Here is a 26,488-nt window from a genome sequence, read left to right as displayed (position 1 = left end):
ACTATGACCAAGTCCTACACGAAAACATGCATGATAGCTTACAGACAATTGGCCAAACCCTTAGGACAAGACCTTAGCGCAAATGAGCCAGATATAGAGCCTTGAGGGGGAAACACAAAACATGCATGTGTGCCAGACAGCTAGTCCAACTGTGTGTGATCTCTAATGCATGCTGGTGCTACAGTGGGAAACGGAGACCCAACACCCAGCATACGTTGGGAATTGTCTTAACAACAACAAACTCAAGGCTACAGTATGTAATCAGAGGGGGGGTTAAAGGTCAAGAAAAATTCAAAACAATAACAAACTCAAGACAGGAAATCCATGAGTCCCCGTTAACATGTCCCGGAGGCTGGCTCCCAGGCCTTGGCATGTTTTACCAATCACAAGCCCTTTAGAGAAGTCGCACCGGAGTCGGTGGCGCTGGCCACACCCATTTAGATGCGGCATGCAAAAAGCAGTATCTTGGCCTAGGTATGCATGTTAATAACTGCTGCTACAACTGCACATTGGGTATAAACGTATGTTTCTAAACACCCAGATGGCTTATAATGAACAATATGTTGTTCAGAAACATGTGTTATTATCACAACCATAATGCAATGAACTAGTAAATGTTACATCTACGTCACAGCTGATTCAATGTGGCTATTTGTTTCAGACCACAATCAGAGCACCATTACTCCTAACGATAATAGCTACTGTACTTTGGTAATTTATAGCTAGTGAACCAAAGTAATAATAACCACATGAACTAACATCACAATTACATGTAATTACATCAAAGCAACTATGCATGTTATTAATATGGCAGGGGTCTGGGGATGACTTTTAGGGGGTCATTCTATTAATTCTGGGCACATTTTTAGTGGCACAACAGTGGCGTGCAATCCCCCATGTTTTTTGATGGCCGCTAGGATTTAAATCTGATCCGAAGTTAGGGGGGTGCCTGGGACAGGGTAGCCCACTACCGAGGTGTGCCGCATTATTTACCACGGAATAGGCTTTGATTCTTTGGATTCTTACCAGCAAGGCCACCTCCGTGTCACTACAACATGTGTTACATTGTTACAATCATGAGGCCAGACCCGTAGATGATCAATCAAAACGGCTATAATGTGCCATAGCTCATCCGAAACATGTAAATTGTATCTTGTACAAAATAGACCAACGAGAGTTGTTTCAAAACCACACTGTCCTTTTACTTAGCTCGTACTATTGCCTACAATGTATCTTACCTCGAACTTTGGGGTGTTTAATGCGTGCTTTCCTCTTTCCGAAGCATTCCCCTGTTCGGTCTAACACAAGTTATCGGGACACAAACCGCACCTATCTGTACTAATTGATCTGCAGAGAGAAGTCCAGAAGATCACTTGAGCATCTAATCTTCATATAAAGTCCCCTTCTTCTCAGCGTAATGAATGGCCGCTAGTACGCAATACAGTAGGCCTACTAAATAGTTCGCAGAGCACCTACTTGTTGCTCACGACAACAACTCTCTATTCTTCTGAATCAGTCCACGAAGCATGCATCAGAGGGCGGGCTATACCGTCACTTGGGAGATGAGGTTGAGTTGGAGCTGTGTTCCATTGTCTTCTCTCACCGGTCCAACAAGCTGTCACTCAGCCATCCCTATAATATATCGTTCTGTTTGTGTTGATGTTTTTTTCCCCTGAGATAATGGGGTGGGCGTCGGAATTGTAACGGGTTTCTATCTATGCAAGCCATATTTTGACATGCAGACATTACAGGTGATGAAACAACTGTATATAAAGTTGTCAACTTGGTCATTTTCACATAAACCCTTTTGGCAGCATCAATGCATAAGACTGTAGTAGAATATGCTATGCAACCATAGAGCATTATGTGTTAAGGGAAAACACATTGCATTTTATTAGGCAATAATGTAGGTTACTCCATGTGGGTAAGGTGGACCTCTAGTGGCTATGCGAAGGGACATGGTTTACTAATATCTCTAACCTATTAATACATAGGCTCAGCAGCACTGTGATTGATATGGCAATCATGCATTGCTCTGCATGACCAGTAGATCTAGCAGCAGGACCTAGAATGAGCTCTTTAGCAGCCCGCATGCAAGCTACCCAGTAGCACTCTGGTCCTTTTCCTGGAATCCGAGAGGAGGGCAAACAGAGGCTTAGCTGCTCCCAAGCTGAAACAACACCGTCCACATATACACACACACGCACGCACACACACACATACGCAAGCATGCATGCACGCACGCACAAACACACATGCACACACTACCATTCACTTATGTCCACTTGTGCACAGTGACACACTTCATTCATCCCGGTGGCAGAGAGATGGTGTGAATGCTTTGTGGTAACTCTGAGAATACACCCCAGTTTTATGTCCTCAGGAAGTGTGGCAGTCTGTCAGGAAACATGCGAATGAGGCCTGGTCTCCAGGAACACTGGCCCCCTCTATTTGGACACCTATAGGAGATAACTGTTCATGTGAATCCTCCTTGAGACGGCCGTATAGTCATTCCAAACCCAGCCGGGCTGCTACAAGTCATAATCACAATAACCACATTATAATCATTAGTATATGTTTGGGTTTTGTGAGTTAGAAGAATTTAATTCAGCTGAGACCTGTTCATACCATCCAGGACCATGTAACTTGAAATGGATCACGCATCCTCAATGGTTTAGCAGATAATACATGTTATCTGTGTGGACCTGACCTGTGCTGTGTGGTCACTGCATGTAGGTGGGAGTGAGGATCTCAGTATAGTCAGGGTACTGCTCATTGTTCATATTTGGGGTTTTCATAATGTAGAGACAGGGTTAGGTTTTATACAACCCTTTTTGCTTCCAGGTAGAACTCTTTTGGGTTCCATGTAGAACCTGCTGTGTAGGGTTCTTCAAAGGGTCCTCCAATGGGGACAGCCGAATAACCCTTTAAGATTCTAGATAGCACCTTTTTGTCTAAGAGTGTAGAGTCTCAGGCTAGCGTGCTGTAGTATGATGTAATATGTCATATTATTTTGGTGAATGTGTCTGCTCTTTCTGCCATTTTCTTCCCATTCTGCCTCCCCCTTTTCCTGCTCCTCCGCCCTCTTCTCCTCCACCGTTCCCCCCAAAATAAGAGCAGGGTCCCTGGAGTCCATTCTGGTTCCATGGCTACCACGTGTCAGTGGGCTTTGAAGAACTCTAATGTTTTTCTAGGCTGAGAATGCTCTGCTGTCTCTTTTCCTCTCTCTCGCCTGGTTCTTCAGTGAGAAACCCAGAGGTTAGATAAATATGAGGCTGGGCGTGAGGAGGTGCAGCTCGGGTTTCTGTCACGCTGGGCTGCTTTGAAACACATTTGTCCAGGGCTGCATCCGGCATGATGCTGGGGTTGGAGGAGCGTGGAGGGAATCACAACAGAGGTGCTGTAGGACGCTGCTACTGTAGGCTGGCTGGGAGGATGGATGGATGGATAGAGAGAGACACAGGGGGCCACTGACCCGTTAGGACACAAATAAGCGACAAGTAGATTCTGTGTTACTGCACCAGTGATTTTAGGTTAGATTACATCTTGATATGGAGTACATGTGTATAAAATTGCATTGTAGTTTTCAATCATCCATTTTATAGTATGATACTTACACAAAGGCAATAATATGTACTTTCAACAGATAATTAAGAAAAACATCTTACTGAAATCCAATGCATATCACCTTCACCAGGCAGGAGACCTACAGGGAAGGAAATCCCGTGATATGTGTTACAGAGATTCCTGCCAAGACCAATAGGCAGTAATGACTGAGGTTGACAGACAGAGGTAATAAAACATCTAAATGTAGTTTCTCTAATCCTGCAGGAGCTCCAATGTGGGTTCATTTACAATATGCTGACCCTAACAACAATGAGATTCATTCCCCTGGAATCTTTTAGCTTCAGCATTACTTTGACCACACTTGATCGATTGCTAGGACTTTGCATGACCTGGAAGTGGTAATCCTCTCAAGCCAATGCATATAAGGTATTTATAAGCAATAGAAATACATCAAGTTTTGGACATTGCAAAGTATGTCAAAAATAAATGAAAATGTGTTTATCCCGACAGTGCGGGCATTACCAGTGAAAGAATACTGCTTCATTTGTCAAGTAGAGGGCACTGTTGGCATAGTAATTCAAACAAATTTACAATGGATGTTTTGGCTGAATGAACAAAGGACAATTTAAAAACCACAATGTACATCTTTTGGCTTGCCACATTACATTTTTTTATTGCTTCTATTCAAGTGATCAACCCATGATCAATTCATCTAATATAGTTTGTTGCTGCAATACTGTAAAAGGGCCTACACAAGACTGCAGACAGTTCATCTTTTTGTGTAAAAGGCAGCATACACCTTAAGTTAATGAAGTGAATCTGTTCTCAAACAACAGCCTTTCTATGTAACTTATTCTGATAACACTTTACATTACAGGATAGTAGCTATTACATGGTGATAAACAGGAAACCAGTTGAAATTGGCCCAAGAATTTAAAATGTACAAGATAAGGGGTGTGCCACAAACATTTCCATATATTTTCCTTCTTTAGTATGGTGGTGGTGTGTGGGGTGGAATGTCTGCCCATGCTGCATACAATATGAAAGATGACTGCTGCAAGCTGCGCTCTGAAATAATGCATGACAGACTCCAGCCTAGACAGGCAGCAGCTAGTGTGTAATGTCACGTCGATATTGGTAGATTATTTAGCTGTGAACTGCATGCAGTCAGAGACAATGGGTTTCTGGAGGTGGTAACACAACAAAACATGGGTTTGTCCGCTAGAACAACAGTTAGCTAATACAGATGTATTTATTTTTGATTTGCACAATACCATTTTCAGATTAGTTGAAAGTATAAGTGTGCTGATGGAAGTGTGAATGGTTTAGGTTGGATCCTGTTTGTTCCCATACAGCAGGGTTTGCTCTGTAGGGGCAGGTTGCCTGGCTACCTAACATACGATACATACAGCCCCTCCAGTCATGAGTTAGAGGCAGGCTGGCGGAGGGTCTATAGTCTGATCCAGCTAGTGGATAGTGCTGATTGTGCTGGTTCCTGGCTGTGAGTGGGTGTTGCAGGGAGCCTGACAAGATATATGGAGGGAGTCTGCTCTGCACTCCTCCACTCCTGGGGAAAGGCCTCCACTATCTGATTAGCATTCAGCTAGTACCCAGACTGCATCAAGAAACTCTGCTGCTCCACACACCACACCATACTCCCTCCCTTACACCTCTCTCTCACTCTCTCTCTCTCTCGGCCTGCTCTCTCTCTGTCTTGCTCCCTCTCTCTCTTGTTCTCTCTTGTTCTCTCTTGCACTTCTGCTCTCTTGCGCTCTCTCTCTCTTTCTCTCTCTCTCTCTCTCTCTCTGCATCATTCTGCTGGACTGGGAGGACCCTCCAATACAAAGGGAATGCCGTGCAGGGGTCCTCCGGTCTCCAGGATGAAGGTAAACAAAATTCCATCTTCCTTGTTTTTACAACTTGGCTGAACTCAGAGATTATTGTAGGGGTTTTTAAAAAGCAAATATATACTTGTTGGTCTCACTGGGTGTACACTAAGTTCTGCATGCTGATTTTACCGAGGATCCTCATCACTAACTGCTGTGGGAATATCAGTGTACTTATATGGGAAACATGCTACAGCATAATACAGTGTCTTTGAAGATTTCCCTCTTGTCCTGTTAGTCTATTAGCATTACTGAATGACTTAACACTGACTCCCCAGAAAGATAATGTGATAAATTGATAGGTGAACAGGTGTTTATATACATATGATGTTGTATTGTTAGTTTTTAACAAAATGATACATAAAGACAGTGCTGTTACAGTTGATCATGAGATGAGCAATTCCCTACTTAGACCGTCCTAAGGTGGGGCAGCACCTGTAGCTTATTGCAACTTTTGATTTGTTACTATTCTCTGTTGTATTCTAATTCTATTTTTGCCTTGCAAAGCTCTCCATCTAGTTGTGGTGTTGGTTGTGCTCTGATGCAGTAGGGTTGGGGTTGCAGTATTTCAGCATTTCATGAATCTTGATTTATTTCGATTTTTTTGATTTTCACATTATAACATTACCATCTCATGATTGTGGAAATAATTAGATTAAAACAGTGTGAAGTTTCTTTGTCACTTTCTCTAAACATTTCGAGGTGTCTGAAAATAATATTTATTGAAAGAAGTGTTGTAGCCTTGAGATTATAATGACGTTTGTGATTAGAGCCTTCATTTCCTCAGCGCATCCACAATTTCCCATTTATTCAAAGGAAAATTAATGAAGCATCTCCATTTTTCAGAAGGAAATATTCCATCCACAGCCCACTATTCTGACAAAGGGTGTGGACATGGATTGATGATACCCACTTGGATATACAAAACTAATACAAATATACAATTAATTTGTTCCCAAGACAGTTGTTTTTCTAGAGTTAATTGGGAGAGCTGTCTATTGAGTTCCAGCCCGCCCTCCCTCCCTGTTCTCTGCAGACGTTGGCCCAGGTGTAACTATGATGCCATTACCCATGGTCTAGGTCAGTCAGTACAAGGTAATTCATCAGAGTAATGAGGGTTGAAGGCTAAGACGGGGACACAGAAGGCACTGACACTACAGGGGAGCTAACACGACTCATAGATACGCAGCACATCATTATCATAGCTTTCATTGCTCACACACGCCCCATAACATCACCAGGGATATGGCCTTGTATAATTATAGGGATTACCAATCAAGAACAGGGCAAGAGCTGCAGGCACTGGTGGGGCATCCTTACATCCCATTAGTGATGAAGGGTTATGCTCTCAGGATGCCTAGCGCAGTGAATACGCCAAGTGTACAAAACATGCTCTTTCCATGACATGGACTGACCAGGTGAATCGAGGTAAAAAGCTATGATCCCTTATTGTTGTCACTTGTTAAATCTACTTCAATCAATGTAGATGAAGGGGAGGAGACAGGTTAAAGAAGGATTTTTATGCCTTGGACAATTGAGACATGGATTGTGTGTGTGTGCCATTCAGAGGGTGAATGGGCAAGACAAAATATGTAAGTGCCTTTGAACAGGATATTTAGATTTTTTTTTACATTGAACCTTTATTTAACTAGGCAAGTCAGTTCAGAACAAATTGTTATTTACAATGACGGCCTACCAGGGAACAGTGGGTTAACTGCCTTGTTCAGCGGCAGAACGATAGATATGATCTTGTCAGCTCGGGGATTCGATGCAGCAACCTTTCGGTTACTGGCCCAACACTCTAACCACTGGACACCCTGGGTATGGTAGCAGGTGTCAAGAACTGCAGCGCTGCTGGGTTTTTAACGCTAAACAGTTTCCCGTGTGTATCAACAATGGTCCACCATCCAAAGGACATCCAGCCAACTTGATACAACTTTGGGAAGCATTGGAGTCAACATGGGCCAGCATCCCTGTGGAACGCTTTCGATACCTTGTAGAGTCCATGTCCTGACGAATTGAGGCTGTTCTGAAGGCAAAAGGGTGTAGGGGAGTGCAATTCAATATTAGGAAGGGGTTCAAATGAAATCAAATGTTATTGGTCACGTACACATGGTTAGCAGAAGTTAATGCGAGTGTAGCGAAATGCTTGTGCTTCTAGTTCCGACCTTGCAGCAATATCTAACAAGTAATCTAACAATTGCACAACATCTACCTAATATACACAAATCTAAGTAAAGGAATGGAATAAGAATATATACATAAAAATATATGGATGAGCAATGACCGAGCAGCATGATGCAATAGATGGTATAAAATACAGTATATACATATGGGATGTGTAATGCAAGATATGTAAACATTATTAAAGTGACTAGTGATCCATTTATTAAAGTGGCCAATGATTTCAGGACTGTATGTAGGCAGCAGGTGCTCTGTGTTAGTGATGGCTGTTTAACAGTCTGATGGCCTTGAGAGAGAAGCTGTTTTTCAATTTCTCGGTCCCAGCTTTGATGCTTTGTTCCTAATGTTTGGTATGCTCAATGTATATCAGAGCAACGCTATAACAAGATCCTAGTGACATGGGCACGATTCAAAATAGGTTTTTGACGTGGTTTTGATATTGATATAAGACTGTTTCTCCTAACATGTTTCAGAAGTACGTTTGGTACTGTGCTAGTAGTATTTGACAAGTATGACATAATATGTATTAGGAAGATCTGCCATTGTACTATATCAAAGATTACTTAAACATTACTTAAACATGTAGTGGTTGAAGGTAATTGACTGCGGGTGTCCCTTACTGTGTAGCCATTGCAGTAAATGCAGTGGGTGATGTCATACATTTGCCTGCCACAGTGCCTTTCAACTGTGTAAAGAGCAGAAGAATAGACACTCCGCCCCCACACCTCGACACCTGGCTTCCATCATAGATGCCAGACAGGTAGCTGGGTTGTTCCACCAATTCGGTGCCTTTTGAGATGTGTAACTTGGTGGGGGGAAAACTTTTGGCTTCACCTAATTTTAACATTCCGTCACAAAGAGCACGTTTAACATAATAAAAAACAAGCTTTCCCGTCTCAAGAGGTTAAATAAACAAACGACTATAGTAAATGCCTATTAAGTGCCATATAAAGTAACAGGGTTGATCATAACAATCGTAAAAATATTTTTAAAGGAATATTTTCACCATATTAAAATGAGAGTTCAGTTATCGTAACAGGGTTGACCTTAAGGATCTGCCCATTTTTTTCAATTTTCACCTAAAAATTATATACCCAAATCTAACTGCCTGTAGATCAGGACCAGGATATGCATATTCTTGATACCATTTGAAAGGAAACACTTTGAAGTTTGTGAAAATGTGAAATTAATGTAGGAGAATATAACGCATTAGATCTGGTAGAAGATAATACAAAGAAAACAGCATGCATTTTTTGTACTTTGTACCACAAAGTATTATTCCAGCCTGGGTGCAATTTAGATGTTGACCACTAGATGGCAGCAGTGTATGTGCAACGTTTTAGAATGATCCAATGAACCATTGCATATCTGTTTAAAATATTGTATCAAGACTGCCCAAATATGCCTAATTAGTTTATTTGAGTCATATGTTATGTTAGCTTAACTGTCCCGTGGGTGGGGGACCGAATCTGTAGAGGTTCAAATTAATCAAATGTTTTACCTTTACCTGAATGAGAGACAGTAAATGAATCACTAATCACATGAAATGAATAATAATCTTCAGAAATTACTTTGTCAAAGCTACAACATAAGTGGAGCTTTACAATGATGTGGAAAACTTTGAGAAATATTGGGGTTCCATTTTCCTGGAAGTCATAGTGGGTGCACGGGGGGAAATGTCAAAATGTCAAAAAAGTCTTTATTCATCTAAAACATCTGCTTCATTGAATTCTCCATGTGATTTATATTAAAGGGAACTTAATTGAATATAACAGGGTTTTAAAATGCATATTGGTGCACATTTTCTGCTTAAAATATTAAAGGGCCGCAAAGAGGCACTCATTTCGTGGAATGACCCAGCTCTCTGTTATCCTTTGTTCTCCTTTAGGCTTTTTAAGCATCCCCCTCTATTCCCTGGGCTAGATCAAGGGGAGGCAGACACAAGCCCTGATAATTATTTTTGTGGTGTGCAGAGAGGGTTATGAACCAGGAAAATTATTCAAAGTTAGGTAAGGTAATTAATTGTGTTCTAACAGAGAAACACTATTAGCATAGTGTAGGATATGTAATCTAAATTGGCTGTACTGCGTTTGGTGGTCATCGTTTATTCGCGGATATTAATGAACTTGTGTTAATTAATGATAAATACTGTGGTGGGTGTTAATTATCCTGTGTTCAGGGGTTGATGCCAAATGAGCCTGTGTTGTCTGGTAACTGCCATCTGTTTGTAGGTAATTATCATATGTTGGGAAGGAGGTACAGTGCCACTGTGTGAGTGTGTTCTACAGCCCACGGTAGTAAAGCATACGTTATCCCTGTTTAGCGGCGGTTGATCCAGAAGAGATGACAGGCTCAGCAGAAAAATGGAGAGATACTCCTCTGGGTCCAGGCTGATTTATGAGAGAGAAAGGGAGGGAAAGAGAAAGCCAGAGGGCCCATCCATCCCATTCTTCCAGGGCCCTCCCTTACAGTGCACAACCAGTCACTGATAGAGGGAGCTGAGAGGTACCATCACTCAAGCAATGCAGCATTTTCTCATCTGCATATAAACGCATGGGAAATTCACTCCCTGTTCTATGGCAGAAAGTCCTGAGGTGGTGGGTAGAGCAATCCCTATAAGGTTTAAAGATCGGCTGAACTCCCCGATTCCACGTGTTTTTCTGCAGCTCATTAAGAAAAACAATATTTGCATCATGGTTCGATGTGAATGTGTTATGTTCACTGTATCTTACACAGGTAGTTATTGTTGTTTGTCCCCCTTGAGCCACGGTAGCAACATCTCGCCCTCAAAATAGTCAGAACGAATCAAGTTCATTAATGACGATACATCAAGAAATCTGTAATGGAGAGGTCTTAGTTGCGCAATTTTCGATTTAGGTAAGGTGTTTGTTTTTTCTCCAGTATTTCGCAAGTAAAGAAATGTGCATGAAAAGGAGTAATTCACTGCAGACAGTTGTGTGTCAGCTGCTGCCGAGCAGGACTGATTTCTGAGAACACGTCTACAACTTCATCAGCAAGCTGTCAAAGCATGATAAATAAAGCAGAAGCTATACACTGTTTTAACAGTAACAAAAATACCTGGCTTGGTAAGCTCCATCTCTGTGTTTGACAACGTAGCTAGCAGGCACATTGAGCAGGCAGGCCATGTGAGCTAAATCCGTTTTTTAAGTCACTGGCAAGTGCTAAAGTGCTTCAGTGTTTTTACAACTTTCTCACCATATTTTACTGGTGTGTGTCTGTCTGGCAGTATTTCATGTTAATCATTTCACAAAGCAGGTTGTGGTGGGACACAAGATGCTCGCCAATGGGTTTTGAATTTTGGAATATTGACAAGTGGCAGTTGGGGTACAAGTGTGCATTGTCAAAAATGGTATTTTGCCCAAAACAGTGGCAGACTGGTGTGATCCCTATCAAACACATAATCAAGTGGCCACTCCATAAAGGGCTTAGGGGCCAAGTGTTCTTTCAACATAACATTGGCAACGTGTTGTCTTACGTAAACAAGTACGAGGTGCTGGTCTGTCTCACTGTCTGTAGGTTCTGCCATACGATTGGAATAGAACACAATCAGTGGAGCTGTTTCTCACATAAGGGTTAAATTAACATTCCATGTTAGTTGGCCTGATGGTAACCAAAACCCAACCCTCAAATGTCCAATACCTTTACGAATGTAACAGCTTCCACAAATCCCGCAAATATCAATTTAGGAAGATGCTGACTTTATGGCCCAAATTTGTCTATTTACACATTGTAGTCCATTTTTACACTAGACTATCGATGAAACATATGCCGTTTTCAACCAGAGAATTCGCTTTTTTAGTTCAGCTGCCCTTTAATGAAATGCAGACGCACTGATATAATCAAAGTGGTTATGCATACAAAGGAGGTTGGATGGCCACTGGAGAAATATAAACCAGCCAGGGCTTATGATTTGAACTCAACAAAATCACATCACAGACAATAATAAAACGCAGCTTTATTCCACGAGCCTAGTGGAACCCCTAGCTCTATCTACTTCAGAGAGCCTCCTCCCTGAACCTCAAACACACACACGGGGTCAGTTGGAATCAAAGCTTATCGATCCCGTGTCGACGGTTACAACAACTGTGCAATGATTCTAATGGTGTGTGTAGTTCATTTAAGTCTTAAACAGACAGATATGAATGGGATTGGTGAGTGGAGGAGGATAAGTGGTACCATGGTAATGGTCAGTGATGATGAAGACAGATAGTCTATGACCTATATTTAGTTTATCTGCCTGACTGACTATTTGTGGGAGTAATCCTCTTTTGAGCAGAATTATATGGCATGGGGATTAGGTATCTTCCCCCCCTGTTCTGTGTGGGTCATCTACTCTCCAAAATGTTCTAGCAGACAGCAGCAGGACAGACCAACTGGTCCTCTCCAGGGGTGGGCCCTCCTGCCTGGCCACAGGGAGGGGCTTAGGGGGAATCACCCACGTCACAGCTGTGCAGCTAGGGCAGAACTCCATTTTAGGACTATTGCAGAAATCCTACTACACCATTTGAGAAGCATATACATATTTCATCGTAAACAGTTATTATACAGGGGTTGTATGCTGATTGAAAAAGAGCGCCACCTACTGGCGGTGGACTCCGATAGAGGTGCCGGTTTAGATACAGTTGAAGTCGGAAGTTTAGACATTAAAACTAGTTTTTCAACCACTCCACAAATTTCTTGTTAACCAACTATAGTTTTGGCAAGTCCGTTAGGACATCTACTTTGTGCATGACACAAGTAATTCTTCCAACAATTGTTTACAGACAAATTATTTCACTTATAATTCACTGTATCACAATTCCTCTGGGTCAGAGGTTTACATACACTAAGTTGACTGTGCCTTTAAACAGCTTGGAAAATTCCAGAAAATGATGTCATGGCTTTAGAAGCTTCTGATAGGCTAATTGCCATCACTTGAGTCCATTGGAGGTGTACCTGTGGATGTATTTCAAGGCCTACCTTCAAACTCAGTGCCTCTTTGCTTGACATCATGGGAAAATCAAAAGAAATCAGCCAAGACCTCAGAAAACAAATTGTAGACATCCACGTGTCTGGTTCATCCTAGGGAGAAATTTCTAAATGCCTGAAGGTACCACATTCATCTGTACAAACAATAGTACGCAAGTATAAACACCATGGGACCACGCAGCCGTCATACCGCTCAGGAAGGAGACGCGTTCTGTCTCCTAGAGATGAACGTACTTTGGTGCAAAATCAATCTCAGAACAACAACAAAGGACCTTGTGAAGATGCTGGAGGAAACAGGTACTAAAGTATCTATATCCACAGTAAAACGAGTCCTATATCGACATAACCTTGAAGGCCACTCAGCAAGGAAGAAGCCACTGCTCCAAAACCACCATAAAAAATCCAGTCTACTGCACATGGGGACAAAGATCGGACTATTTGAATAAATGTCCTCTGGCGTAATGAAACAAAAATATAACTGTTTGGCCATAATGACCATTGTTATGTTTGGAGGGAAAAGGGGGAGGCTTGCAAGCCGAAGAACACCATCCCAACCGTGGAGCACGGGGTGCCAGCATCATGTTGTGGGGGTGCTTTGCTGCAGGAGGGACTGGTGCACTTCACAAAATAGATAGGATAGAAGGAAATGTATGTGAATATATTGAAGCAACATCTCAAGACCTCAGTCAGGAAGTTAAAACTTGGTCGCAAATGGGTCTTCCAAATGGACAATCACCCCAAGCATACTTCCAAAGTTGTGGCAAAAAGTACAACAAAGCCCTGACCTCAATCCTATAGAAAATTTGTGGGCAGAACTGAAAAAGCACGTGCGAGCAAGGAGGCCTACAAACCTGACTCAGTTACACCAGCTCTGTCAGGAGGAATGGGCCAAAATTCACCCAAATATTGTGGGAGCTTGTGGAAGGCTACCTGAAACGTTTGACCCAAGTTAAACAACTTAAAGGCAATGCTACCAAATACTAATTGAGTGTAAACTTCTGACACACTGGGAATGTGATGACAGAAAAAAAGCTGAAATAAATCATTCTCTCTACTATTATTCTGACATTTCACATTCTTAAAATAAAGTGGTGATCCTAACTGACCTAAGACAGGAAACTTTTACTAGGATTAAATGTCAGGAATTGTGAAGATCTGAGTTTAAATGTATTTGGTGTATGTAAAAATTCCAGCAATGGCATAGTAATGGGCTAGCACACAATAGTAATGGCTATAGTAGCGTTAGCGGTGCTAGTATGTTAATACTATTGGCTGGTAATAAATATACAGTAATACACAGGAGGATAAACTGCTGGAGTTGTAATGCAGGCCAACAAGCCACATAGCACAAATGATAGCATACTGTAGTAAGGGATAGAATAGCATAGGCAGTATAAACCAGGATGCAATTAGTGACTAGCACAGTATACAATACATACAGGGGTAGCTAGCATGCTAAACTAGCAGGCCAAGAGCTAGTAGGCCAAAGGCTGTAGGTTAGCATCAGGGCAAGTTAGGATCAGTTTTGGCAGCTATAAAGGTTTGGATGCAAACATGCTAACAAGCGGCCATGATGGATGTGGCTATTACCATATCAGGAAGTGACCGGGCCATGATGTCACTGGTCGGACATTTTAGGTGAGGATGTAGAATGACATGACTGGCAGCCATCTTAGTTCATAGAAAGCAATGGGCTGAGATTTTCCCTAATGGCTGAAAATAAAGGTACACAGACCTATGCTAAAGGGAAAACTGTGTGAAATATGTAACATGGGATTACAGAAGTAGGCAATCCTGTCATATACACATTTTAAGGAAGCATACAGTATATAAGTATATAAGCATACTAACAAAACAATAGAAGGAACAATGCCACCATTGTTCCTGTACCCAAGGCCGCAAAGGTTGACTATCGCCCCATAGAACTTACTTCTGTCATCATGAAGTGCTTTGAGAGACAAGTCAAGGATCATATCACCTCCACCTTACCTGTCACCCTAGATCCACTTCAATTTTCTTACCGCCCCAATAGGTCCACAGACGATGTAATCACCATCACACCGCACACCTATGTAAGAATACCTATGTAAGAATGCTGTTCAATGACTACAGCTCAGCATTCAATACCATAGTACCCTTCAAGCTCATCATTAAACTTGAGACCCTGGGTCTCAACCCCACTCTGAGCAATTGGGTCCTGGACTTCCTGACAGGCCGTCCCCAGGTGGGGAAGGTAGGAAACGACATCTCCACTTCGCTCATCCTCAACACTGGGGCCCCACAAGGGTGCGTGCTCAGCCCCCCCCCCCCCCCCCCCAACTCAATCATCAAGTTTGCAGACGACACAACAGTAGTAGGCTTGATTACCAACAACGAAGAGACAGCCTACAGGGAGGGGGTGAGGGCTCTCGGGGTGGGGTGTCAGGAAAATAACCTCTCACTTAACGTCAACAAGACAAAGGAGATGATCGTGGACTTCAGGAAACAGCAGAGGGAGCACCCCCTTATCCACATCGACGGGACAGCAGTGGGGAAGATGGAACGTTTTAAGTTCCTCTGCATACACATCACGGACAAACTGAAATAGTCCACCCACACAGGCAGTGTGGTGAAGAAGGCACAGCAGAGCCTCTTCAACCTCAGGAGGCTGAAGAAATGTGGCTTGTCACCTAAAACCCTCGCAAACTTTTACAGATGCACAATTGAGGGCATCCTGTCGGGCTGTATCACCGCCTGGTATGGCAACTGCACCGCCCACAACCGCAAGGCTCTCCAGAGGGGGGTGCGGTCTGCACAATGCAGCACCGTGGGGAAACTACCTGCCCTCCAGGAAACCTATAGCACCCGATGTCACAGGAAGGCCAAAAAGATAATCAAGAACGACAACCACCCAGGCCACTGCCTGTTCACCCCGCTACCATCCAGAAGGCGAGGTCAGCACAGGTGCATCGAAGCTGGGACCGAGAGACTGAAAAACAGATTCTATCTCAAGGCCATCAGAATCTTAGCCTATGCCGCTCTGTCATCGCTCATCCATATATTTATATTTATATATTCTTATTCCATTCCTTTACACACTAGATTTGTGTGTATTAGGTATCTGTTGTGCAATTGTTAGATATTACTTGTTCGATAGTGCTGCACTGTCGGAACTAGAAGCACAAGCATTTCACTACACTCGCAATAACATCTGCTAACCATGTGTATATGACCAATAACATCTGCTAACCATGTGTATATGACCACTAAAATTTGATTTGATAACATGTATATGGATCAAATGCACACTAACCCCTAAAACAGTCCACTTACATGTTCAGTGACGCACTAACACACAGTTGGGGAAGTCCGAGGAAGGCTTGTCTATTCAGGAAAAGTCCAGTAATGAAGGACAGGAGTTTACAGAATCTTCTCAACCTGCCCTCCTGGAAACAACTAAAGGACAAGTAGGAATGGTGGTCTGTTAACCCCTAGCAGGTAGAGCCTGTGATTGGCTGGCCCTGGTCAGCTGACTGAGTTCCCTGGCAAACTAGTGCCTAACACATAGGTGTGAAGTTCCCTATGCCACTAAACAATAGAGTCTTGGTTACTAACATGGTTAGCAGAAGTTAATGCGAGTGTAGCGAAATGCTTGTGCTTCTAGTTCCGACAGTGCAGTAATATCTAACAAGTAATCTAACAATACCACAACAACTACCTAGTACACACAAATCTAAAGGGATGGAATAAGAATATGTACATATAAATATATGGGCCCGAGGCCAGAGAGAGGGTTAAGGAGAGAGGGTTTTAACACTGATGTTTGAATTATTGATGCGCAATCTGAGGATAGTCTGAGGACAGGAAGTACCAGAAGTTTCCTAATTCTGCGCTTTTCATTGCTCATCAGAGAGAGAATGTCATTCTATTAATTTGATAATTTCGGAAAATTTTCAGTTGAATGTCACTGGCAATAGGAAACAGATAGTGAGCACTGACACACTGGCCAGTTTATCTCACCACTACAGCCATTTCCTCCTAAAATTATTCATATTGAACAAAGTACATCAAGTAATCTAAATTTGCTGGACAACTTGGCATTTTGACTGACCATCTCATGAAAACCATATCATTAAGTCAACTGTTTTAATCTTGGAAGACAACCACCTTAGTTTTCAGTATAGTGCCTCTGGCAGAGGAAACAACAGCCACAGCATCTGTCTGTGGAAGTCCAAGTCAATCTAATTCTGACAGCAAACTTTTATCGCATTATAATAGCAGGTTATTTATCACTCAACAATTCCACCCAAGGAACTCTCATCAATTAAGATGAACGAGGATTATGACAGGGTTGCTTCAATTACCTGTCATTTTATCATACAAACAGCTAAAAGAGTACAGTGTTTTTAGGTGCTATTATGAAACATTCAAGGTACAGTGGAGTGTGGAAGCCTACAGTTGTATTTGACAGTACACTGCCTGTTGCATCCTCCTGTGTGTAAAATCACTCCATCTTTGAGAGGAAACTGGAACAGCACAGACAGTCTGCAGTAACTCACCTGTCCAGTGTGACACTACAGAGCCCCTGCTCCTGAAAACCCATCTCAAAGTGTCAAAAGACCAGCAGCACCTCTGAGCTGCCTCTCCTCCCGCTGTCTATTGTAGAAGTACAGCAGCAACATCCACTTCCACTTTGACCTAAATCAACGCATCTGTCATAGAGGCGGGCTACCCACCACCCACCCTTCTTCCCCACAAGTCCCCCATCTGCCAGCCTCTATCCTTCCTCCCAATCTCTGCTCTCTGCTCTCGCCTCATTTTCACTCTCACTCCATCACGCACACACAAACACGCAGATCAGCGCAGCGGTGTGTCTCTTCCTCCTGCCGGGGGGGGGGGTGGAGCTTGTTGTTGCAGAGAGGCTGGGTGGACGCTACCATACCATTGTGAATGTGGTGGGGTGGGCGTGATCAGGGATAGGGAGCTCCTCCTTTGATGAGTGGGGCGGATAACAGGCACAGACCCTAATCTGTTCCTGAGCCGTATACTGGAGCTAGAGGAAGGCATCCTCTGTGTTACTTAACTACCGTAGGCCCCGGTCCTGGGTTTGACCCCTTTCATGGGTTGCTTTGGTCTTTATCAAAAGGAGGAATAACTGTTTTGATGCCAACTCTGGTAAGATAACAGATTTCTGCATTCTAATCTCTTGATTTTAAAATAGATTCTGACAAACATAATTCATGGTGTTTTCACCCGTTAAAAAGCAGAGGAAAAGGCTGAAGATGCTATCTCAAAGAGCCTTGCGCGTTTCAGAAAACTTTTTATATCTCAAAACATAAATCATCACAGGGGTGTTTTTGAGAAACCTTAAAAGAAAAGCTAATGCAGTAAACAGTGTACATAAATGTAAAATGTACATAAATGTAAAACCCGTCTTCAAAATGAATGAGGAGGACCATGCATTTTTAACACGCGAGCATGAAACTCCAATTTCATCAAGATAGATTACGGGTGACATTACACAATCAATAGATGCAGTTCAGATGCACTTTGCCCTGAAATGTATTGATGCATCAATGTAGCATTGCCGATGAAACTGTATTTGATATCACTGTAAGAAATCATGACCAGAATAGCAAGGATGCGAAAACAAAGTCTAAAGGGAGATACATCCATTGACCTTTTCTTGTACTGTAATTTCACAAAGATACTCATGAAAGATGGATTGCCATAGAGTCCAGCACGATTCATTTTCACGGTAGTGTGCATTGAAAATAGCTATGGATGAGAGCATTTCGAACCAGGAGTTTGTTGATGTGTTCTATGCTACTTGGATCACAGAATTGATTTGATGCCGCGTCTAAATGGGTGTAGGTTCGGCTGCTCTACTTAGCTGGGCTGTACTGAGAGAGTGTGTGTGAGAGAGTGTGTGTGAGAGAGTGTGTGTGAGGGGGCAGGGTTCTTGCTGCACTGGAAAGGAACATGTGGTACTTATCCATAATAAATGTCTTGCCTACGCAAGCCAAAAGCCAAGCGTGGCAGTGTGTTACCGTCTTTAGATCCCACAGCCAGAACCGGCCTGTTAGCACGTCATCCCCCTCCTAACGAGACAACAGCCAGAGATCCCACTTCCATTCTACCTTACCCTGCTGTCACGAGGAGAGTGTTGACAGATGGGAGTGGAATGGGACACCCATCATAGGGACTCTCCATGCCAGGTCACAGAGGTCAGTAGGCCCAGAGTGGTCCTTAGGTAATTCAGTCAGGTTTTTTGTCTCTATTCCACATGAATCTTGATCACGATCAGACAGAAGAGGTTATGTGGGTAACAGCTACATGAAATCCTCCAGAAAAATAGCTCCAACTTTTAGATGTTGACAGGGTCACTTAGATGATTATATTTTTAGGATGGTTGTGTGCTTTGAGATAGGGCTTATATGGTTTGTACCAATACAGTACATAGTCTGGCCGGGGAAATGTGTGTTTGATCAAAATAGACAGGTTGATTGGAGACTCCATATTGAGCAATAGGACAAATCATCAATGCTTTGCTGCTACAAGTTCTGTAAGGCCCAAGGGAAATCATACAATCCAAGGTCTACTTTCACTCTGACGATTTCTCCACTGTTGGTCGATATAGGGGCAACATGTAGATTCTAAAAAGTGAAAATACCAGGACTATGGTAAAATCAGGTATGAATACTTCAGGCATAAAGTAAAAACCACAAACAAATAGAACTAAATAGATCAATATGAAATATTCATAGATGTCATTTCAGGTCAATCTATTGTGTTCATAAACAAATAGCTGAATTAAAAGCCAAATACTTACACAATGCTTTTTGAATGTACCAGGGGCATTATGTGGTTAGTTCAATATATGGGGGTTGAGAGCCAGGACCAGTCGTTTGTTTTTAAAGTGGGCCCTCCCACAGTAAGTGTCTGATAGAGGGAGTAAAGTGACTGATATGTTATGCTAATGCTTGTACACATACAAAATCACTTCCTGCAATCAACGCAGAAGAGTCATATCCATTCATATCCATTCATATCCATTCATATCCATTTTCAATGAAAAGTGGACAACTAAAAAAAAGCTACACTAATGATGCTATACATTAGAGCTCCATCCTCGAAATCATCAAAACATTTCAAAATGGTTGAAACTGTACTCGCATGCTAATTGCTTAAGAGTCTATTGATGCTATTTAGTTGTACAGCCGAGAGGTTTGGCGGCTGAAAATACTCTTGTACAGACTGTCCCTCAGTATGAATCTTTAATATGCTGCGTTTTAAAGCTTCTCTCTCTTTCTCTCCCTTTCTCTCCCCTGCTCTGGCACTCTCCCACATTTTCTCTTCCTTTTCATGCCCCTTTCTCTCTCCGTAGTCTCATCGAACACCTCAAAGGTGTGTTTTGACGCTTTGTAGTTACATTTTATCTGTTGACACCATTCCTAATGTTTCTCATAATTTAAGTACATTTTCACACTTACAACAAAATGGTCTTCCAGAACAATACCGGCAATAAAAAAGAACAGAACAATGTGCTTCCTGAGACCCGTCTCAGAGAAAGTGTCTCTTGCTGTAGGATGGATGGTTACAGGAGGCAGTAAATAGAATGTGGAGTCAGATGCCAGTGTTTTAATGTGTAACCATGAGCTACAGAAGCACAGCGGCACTTCTCCTAACGACACGGTAGATCTCCCACTTCATCGTAAACCCACGGCTCGGCTGGCATCACTGAACCTCTTCCAGCAGACCCTCTGCTCTCGCCTCCGCTCTCCCTCCCCGGGTCACAAAGGCTGTTCAGACCCATGCCATCATATTTCTCATAACATAATGTCTCGTCAGCTCAGGCTTCCCAAATGATTCGTTGGATTTTAATCGTCGACAATTTGAATGTTAGCTGCCAAGGCATATTGGTCATAGGAGACATGTCCTCTGTGTGCCTGAACATGCACATAGTGATTCGTCTCTCCCTACAGCCGCTGCTGTGGGACAACATGTTAATAATCATGACGACTTAGGCTATTATCTCAGATTGTAATAATACTATAGTAATAATAACTCATACCATTTGACTTATTCCACATTTTGTTGTGTTACAGCCTGCATTCAAATGAGATATTTCTGTATTTCATTTGTAAAAAAAAAAATCTAAAACCATATTTTCAGTTTGTCGTTATCGGTTATTGTGTGTAGATGGGTGAGGGAAAAAACGATTGAATGTATTTTGAATTGAGGCTGTAACCCAACAAAATGTGCATTATAAAGTAAAAGTACAAATAAAAACCACACAGGAACTATGATGTGAGTTAAAGAAACACGATAATGCGAGTATATACAGGTCAGTGCCACTACCTTGTTCAATGTGCAGGGGTACTGGAGTGGTTGTATATACAGGTCAGTGCCACTACCTTGTTCAATGTGCAGGGGTACTGGAGTGGTTGTATATACAGGTCAGTGCCACTACCTTGTTCAATGTGCAGGGGTACTGGAGTGGTTGTATATACAGGTCAGTGCCACTACCTTGTTCAATGTGCAGGGGTACTGGAGTGGTTGTATATACAGGTCAGTGCCACTACCTTGTTCAATGTGCAGGGGTACTGGAGTGGTTGTATATACAGGTCAGTGCCACTACCTTGTTCAATGTGCAGGGGTACTGGAGTGGTTGTATATACAGGTCAGTGCCACTACCTTGTTCAATGTGCAGGGGTACTGGAGTGGTTGTATATACAGGTCAGTGCCACTACCTTGTTCAATGTGCAGGGGTACTGGAGTGGTTGTATATACAGGTCAGTGCCACTACCTTGTTCAATGTGCAGGGTAACTGGAGTGGTTGTATATACAGGTCAGTGCCACTACCTTGTTCAATGTGCAGGGGTACTGGAGTGGTTGTATATACAGGTCAGTGCCACTACCTTGTTCAATGTGCAGGGGTACTGGAGTGGTTGTATATACAGGTCAGTGCCACTACCTTGTTCAATGTGCAGGGGTACTGGAGTGGTTGTATATACAGGTCAGTGCCACTACCTTGTTCAATGTGCAGGGGTACTGGAGTGGTTGTATATACAGGTCAGTGCCACTACCTTGTTCAATGTGCAGGGGTACTGGAGTGGTTGTATATACAGGTCAGTGCCACTACCTTGTTCAATGTGCAGGGGTACTGGAGTGGTTGTATATACAGGTCAGTGCCACTACCTTGTTCAATGTGCAGGGGTACTGGAGTGGTTGTATATACAGGTCAGTGCCACTACCTTGTTCAATGTGCAGGGGTACTGGAGTGGTTGTATATACAGGTCAGTGCCACTACCTTGTTCAATGTGCAGGGGTACTGGAGTGGTTGTATATACAGGTCAGTGCCACTACCTTGTTCAATGTGCAGGGGTACTGGAGTGGTTGTATATACAGGTCAGTGCCACTACCTTGTTCAATGTGCAGGGGTACTGGAGTGGTTGTATATACAGGTCAGTGCCACTACCTTGTTCAATGTGCAGGGGTACTGGAGTGGTTGTATATACAGGTCAGTGCCCCTACCTTGTTCAATGTGCAGGGGTACTGGAGTGGTTGTATATACAGGTCAGTGCCCCTACCTTGTTCAATGTGCAGGGGTACTGGAGTGGTTGTATATACAGGTCAGTGCCACTACCTTGTTCAATGTGCAGGGGTACTGGAGTGGTTGTATATACAGGTCAGTGCCACTACCTTGTTCAATGTGCAGGGGTACTGGAGTGGTTGTATATACAGGTCAGTGCCACTACCTTGTTCAATGTGCAGGGGTACTGGAGTGGTTGTATATACAGGTCAGTGCCACTACCTTGTTCAATGTGCAGGGGAACTGGAGTGGTTGTATATACAGGTCAGTGCCACTACCTTGTTCAATGTGCAGGGGTACTGGAGTGGTTGTATATACAGGTCAGTGCCACTACCTTGTTCAATGTGCAGGGGTACTGGAGTGGTTGTATATACAGGTCAGTGCCACTACCTTGTTCAATGTGCAGGGGTACTGGAGTGGTTGTATATACAGGTCAGTGCCACTACCTTGTTCAATGTGCAGGGGTACTGGAGTGGTTGTATATACAGGTCAGTGCCACTACCTTGTTCAATGTGCAGGGGTACTGGAGTGGTTGTATATACAGGTCAGTGCCACTACCTTGTTCAATGTGCAGGGGTACTGGAGTGGTTGTATATACAGGTCAGTGCCACTACCTTGTTCAATGTGCAGGGGTACTGGAGTGGTTGTATATACAGGTCAGTGCCACTACCTTGTTCAATGTGCAGGGGTACTGGAGTGGTTGTATATACAGGTCAGTGCCCCTACCTTGTTCAATGTGCAGGGGTACTGGAGTGGTTGTATATACAGGTCAGTGCCACTACCTTGTTCAATGTGCAGGGGTACTGGAGTGGTTGTATATACAGGTCAGTGCCACTACCTTGTTCAATGTGCAGGGGTACTGGAGTGGTTGTATATACAGGTCAGTGCCACTACCTTGTTCAATGTGCAGGGGTACTGGAGTGGTTGTATATACAGGTCAGTGCCACTACCTTGTTCAATGTGCAGGGGTACTGGAGTGGTTGTATATACAGGTCAGTGCCACTACCTTGTTCAATGTGCAGGGGAACTGGAGTGGTTGTATATACAGGTCAGTGCCCCTACCTTGTTCAATGTGCAGGGGTACTGGAGTGGTTGTATATACAGGTCAGTGCCACTACCTTGTTCAATGTGCAGGGGTACTGGAGTGGTTGTATATACAGGTCAGTGCCACTACCTTGTTCAATGTGCAGGGGTACTGGAGTGGTTGTATATACAGGTCAGTGCCACTACCTTGTTCAATGTGCAGGGGTACTGGAGTGGTTGTATATACAGGTCAGTGCCACTACCTTGTTCAATGTGCAGGGGTACTGGAGTGGTTGTATATACAGGTCAGTGCCACTACCTTGTTCAATGTGCAGGGGTACTGGAGTGGTTGTATATACAGGTCAGTGCCACTACCTTGTTCAATGTGCAGGGGTACTGGAGTGGTTGTATATACAGGTCAGTGCCACTACCTTGTTCAATGTGCAGGGGTACTGGAGTGGTTGTATATACAGGTCAGTGCCACTACCTTGTTCAATGTGCAGGGGTACTGGAGTGGTTGTATATACAGGTCAGTGCCACTACCTTGTTCAATGTGCAGGGGTACTGGAGTGGTTGTATATACAGGTCAGTGCCACTACCTTGTTCAATGTGCAGGGGTACTGGAGTGGTTGTATATACAGGTCAGTGCCACTACCTTGTTCAATGTGCAGGGGTACTGGAGTGGTTGTATATACAGGTCAGTGCCACTACCTTGTTCAATGTGCAGGGGTACTGGAGTGGTTGTATATACAGGTCAGTGCCCCTACCTTGTTCAATGTGCAGGGGTACTGGAGTGGTTGTATATACAGGTCAGTGCCCCTACCTTGTTCAATGTGCAGGGGTACTGGAGTGGTTGTATATACAGGTCAGTGCCACTACCTTGTTCAATGTGCAGGGGTACTGGAGTGGTTGTATATACAGGTCAGTGCCACTACCTTGTTCAATGTGCAGGGGTACTGGAGTGGTTGTATATACAGGTCAGTGCCACTACCTTGTTCAATGTGCAGGGGTACTGGAGTGGTTGTATATACAGGTCAGTGCCACTACCTTGTTCAATGTGCAGGGGAACTGGAGTGGTTGTATATACAGGTCAGTGCCACTACCTTGTTCAATGTGCAGGGGTACTGGAGTGGTTGTATATACAGGTCAGTGCCACTACCTTGTTCAATGTGCAGGGGTACTGGAGTGGTTGTATATACAGGTCAGTGCCACTACCTTGTTCAATGTGCAGGGGTACTGGAGTGGTTGTATATACAGGTCAGTGCCACTACCTTGTTCAATGTGCAGGGGTACTGGAGTGGTTGTATATACAGGTCAGTGCCACTACCTTGTTCAATGTGCAGGGGTACTGGAGTGGTTGTATATACAGGTCAGTGCCACTACCTTGTTCAATGTGCAGGGGTACTGGAGTGGTTGTATATACAGGTCAGTGCCACTACCTTGTTCAATGTGCAGGGGTACTGGAGTGGTTGTATATACAGGTCAGTGCCACTACCTTGTTCAATGTGCAGGGGTACTGGAGTGGTTGTATATACAGGTCAGTGCCCCTACCTTGTTCAATGTGCAGGGGTACTGGAGTGGTTGTATATACAGGTCAGTGCCACTACCTTGTTCAATGTGCAGGGGTACTGGAGTGGTTGTATATACAGGTCAGTGCCACTACCTTGTTCAATGTGCAGGGGTACTGGAGTGGTTGTATATACAGGTCAGTGCCACTACCTTGTTCAATGTGCAGGGGTACTGGAGTGGTTGTATATACAGGTCAGTGCCACTACCTTGTTCAATGTGCAGGGGTACTGGAGTGGTTGTATATACAGGTCAGTGCCACTACCTTGTTCAATGTGCAGGGGAACTGGAGTGGTTGTATATACAGGTCAGTGCCCCTACCTTGTTCAATGTGCAGGGGTACTGGAGTGGTTGTATATACAGGTCAGTGCCACTACCTTGTTCAATGTGCAGGGGTACTGGAGTGGTTGTATATACAGGTCAGTGCCACTACCTTGTTCAATGTGCAGGGGTACTGGAGTGGTTGTATATACAGGTCAGTGCCACTACCTTGTTCAATGTGCAGGGGTACTGGAGTGGTTGTATATACAGGTCAGTGCCACTACCTTGTTCAATGTGCAGGGGTACTGGAGTGGTTGTATATACAGGTCAGTGCCACTACCTTGTTCAATGTGCAGGGGTACTGGAGTGGTTGTATATACAGGTCAGTGCCACTACCTTGTTCAATGTGCAGGGGTACTGGAGTGGTTGTATATACAGGTCAGTGCCACTACCTTGTTCAATGTGCAGGGGTACTGGAGTGGTTGTATATACAGGTCAGTGCCACTACCTTGTTCAATGTGCAGGGGTACTGGAGTGGTTGTATATACAGGTCAGTGCCACTACCTTGTTCAATGTGCAGGGGTACTGGAGTGGTTGTATATACAGGTCAGTGCCACTACCTTGTTCAATGTGCAGGGGTACTGGAGTGGTTGTATATACAGGTCAGTGCCACTACCTTGTTCAATGTGCAGGGGTACTGGAGTGGTTGTATATACAGGTCAGTGCCACTACCTTGTTCAATGTGCAGGGGTACTGGAGTGGTTGTATATACAGGTCAGTGCCACTACCTTGTTCAATGTGCAGGGGAACTGGAGTGGTTGTATATACAGGTCAGTGCCCCTACCTTGTTCAATGTGCAGGGGTACTGGAGTGGTTGTATATACAGGTCAGTGCCACTACCTTGTTCAATGTGCAGGGGTACTGGAGTGGTTGTATATACAGGTCAGTGCCACTACCTTGTTCAATGTGCAGGGGTACTGGAGTGGTTGTATATACAGGTCAGTGCCACTACCTTGTTCAATGTGCAGGGGTACTGGAGTGGTTGTATATACAGGTCAGTGCCACTACCTTGTTCAATGTGCAGGGGTACTGGAGTGGTTGTATATACAGGTCAGTGCCACTACCTTGTTCAATGTGCAGGGGTACTGGAGTGGTTGTATATACAGGTCAGTGCCACTACCTTGTTCAATGTGCAGGGGTACTGGAGTGGTTGTATATACAGGTCAGTGCCACTACCTTGTTCAATGTGCAGGGGTACTGGAGTGGTTGTATATACAGGTCAGTGCCACTACCTTGTTCAATGTGCAGGGGTACTGGAGTGGTTGTATATACAGGTCAGTGCCACTACCTTGTTCAATGTGCAGGGGTACTGGAGTGGTTGTATATACAGGTCAGTGCCACTACCTTGTTCAATGTGCAGGGGTACTGGAGTGGTTGT

The 26,488-nt window shown here is 43.6% G+C and overlaps 2 protein-coding genes across 11 annotated transcripts in view; one reads left to right on the top strand and one right to left on the bottom strand.

The window, feature by feature from the left end:
• Nucleotides 1-1,555, bottom strand: part of akap13 (A-kinase anchoring protein 13) — a 95,906-nt gene extending 94,351 nt beyond the window's left edge. For 4 of the 9 annotated variants that reach the window (XM_020456349.2, XM_020456352.2, XM_031802032.1 and 1 more), the window contains exon 1: nucleotides 1,239-1,554. The gene's annotated coding sequence lies outside the window, so the exon portion shown is untranslated. Of the gene's footprint in view, nucleotides 1-1,238 lie in introns of all 9 variants that reach the window. The other 5 variants (XM_020456350.2, XM_020456353.2, XM_020456354.2 and 2 more) reach the window with 3 other exon arrangements.
• A 3,785-nt stretch (nucleotides 1,556-5,340) lies between these two features.
• Nucleotides 5,341-26,488, top strand: part of sv2bb (synaptic vesicle glycoprotein 2Bb) — a 45,997-nt gene continuing 24,849 nt past the window's right edge. The window contains exon 1 of one of the 2 annotated variants that reach the window (XM_020457047.2): nucleotides 5,341-5,453. The gene's annotated coding sequence lies outside the window, so the exon portion shown is untranslated. Of the gene's footprint in view, nucleotides 5,454-17,627; nucleotides 17,781-26,488 lie in introns of those variants that run through there. The other variant, XM_020457046.2, reaches the window with a different exon arrangement.

Source organism: Oncorhynchus kisutch, linkage group LG22 (assembly GCF_002021735.2).
Source record: "Oncorhynchus kisutch isolate 150728-3 linkage group LG22, Okis_V2, whole genome shotgun sequence".
Classification (NCBI taxonomy): Eukaryota; Metazoa; Chordata; class Actinopteri; order Salmoniformes; family Salmonidae; genus Oncorhynchus; species Oncorhynchus kisutch.
This window is presented reverse-complemented; position numbering and strand designations above follow the sequence as displayed.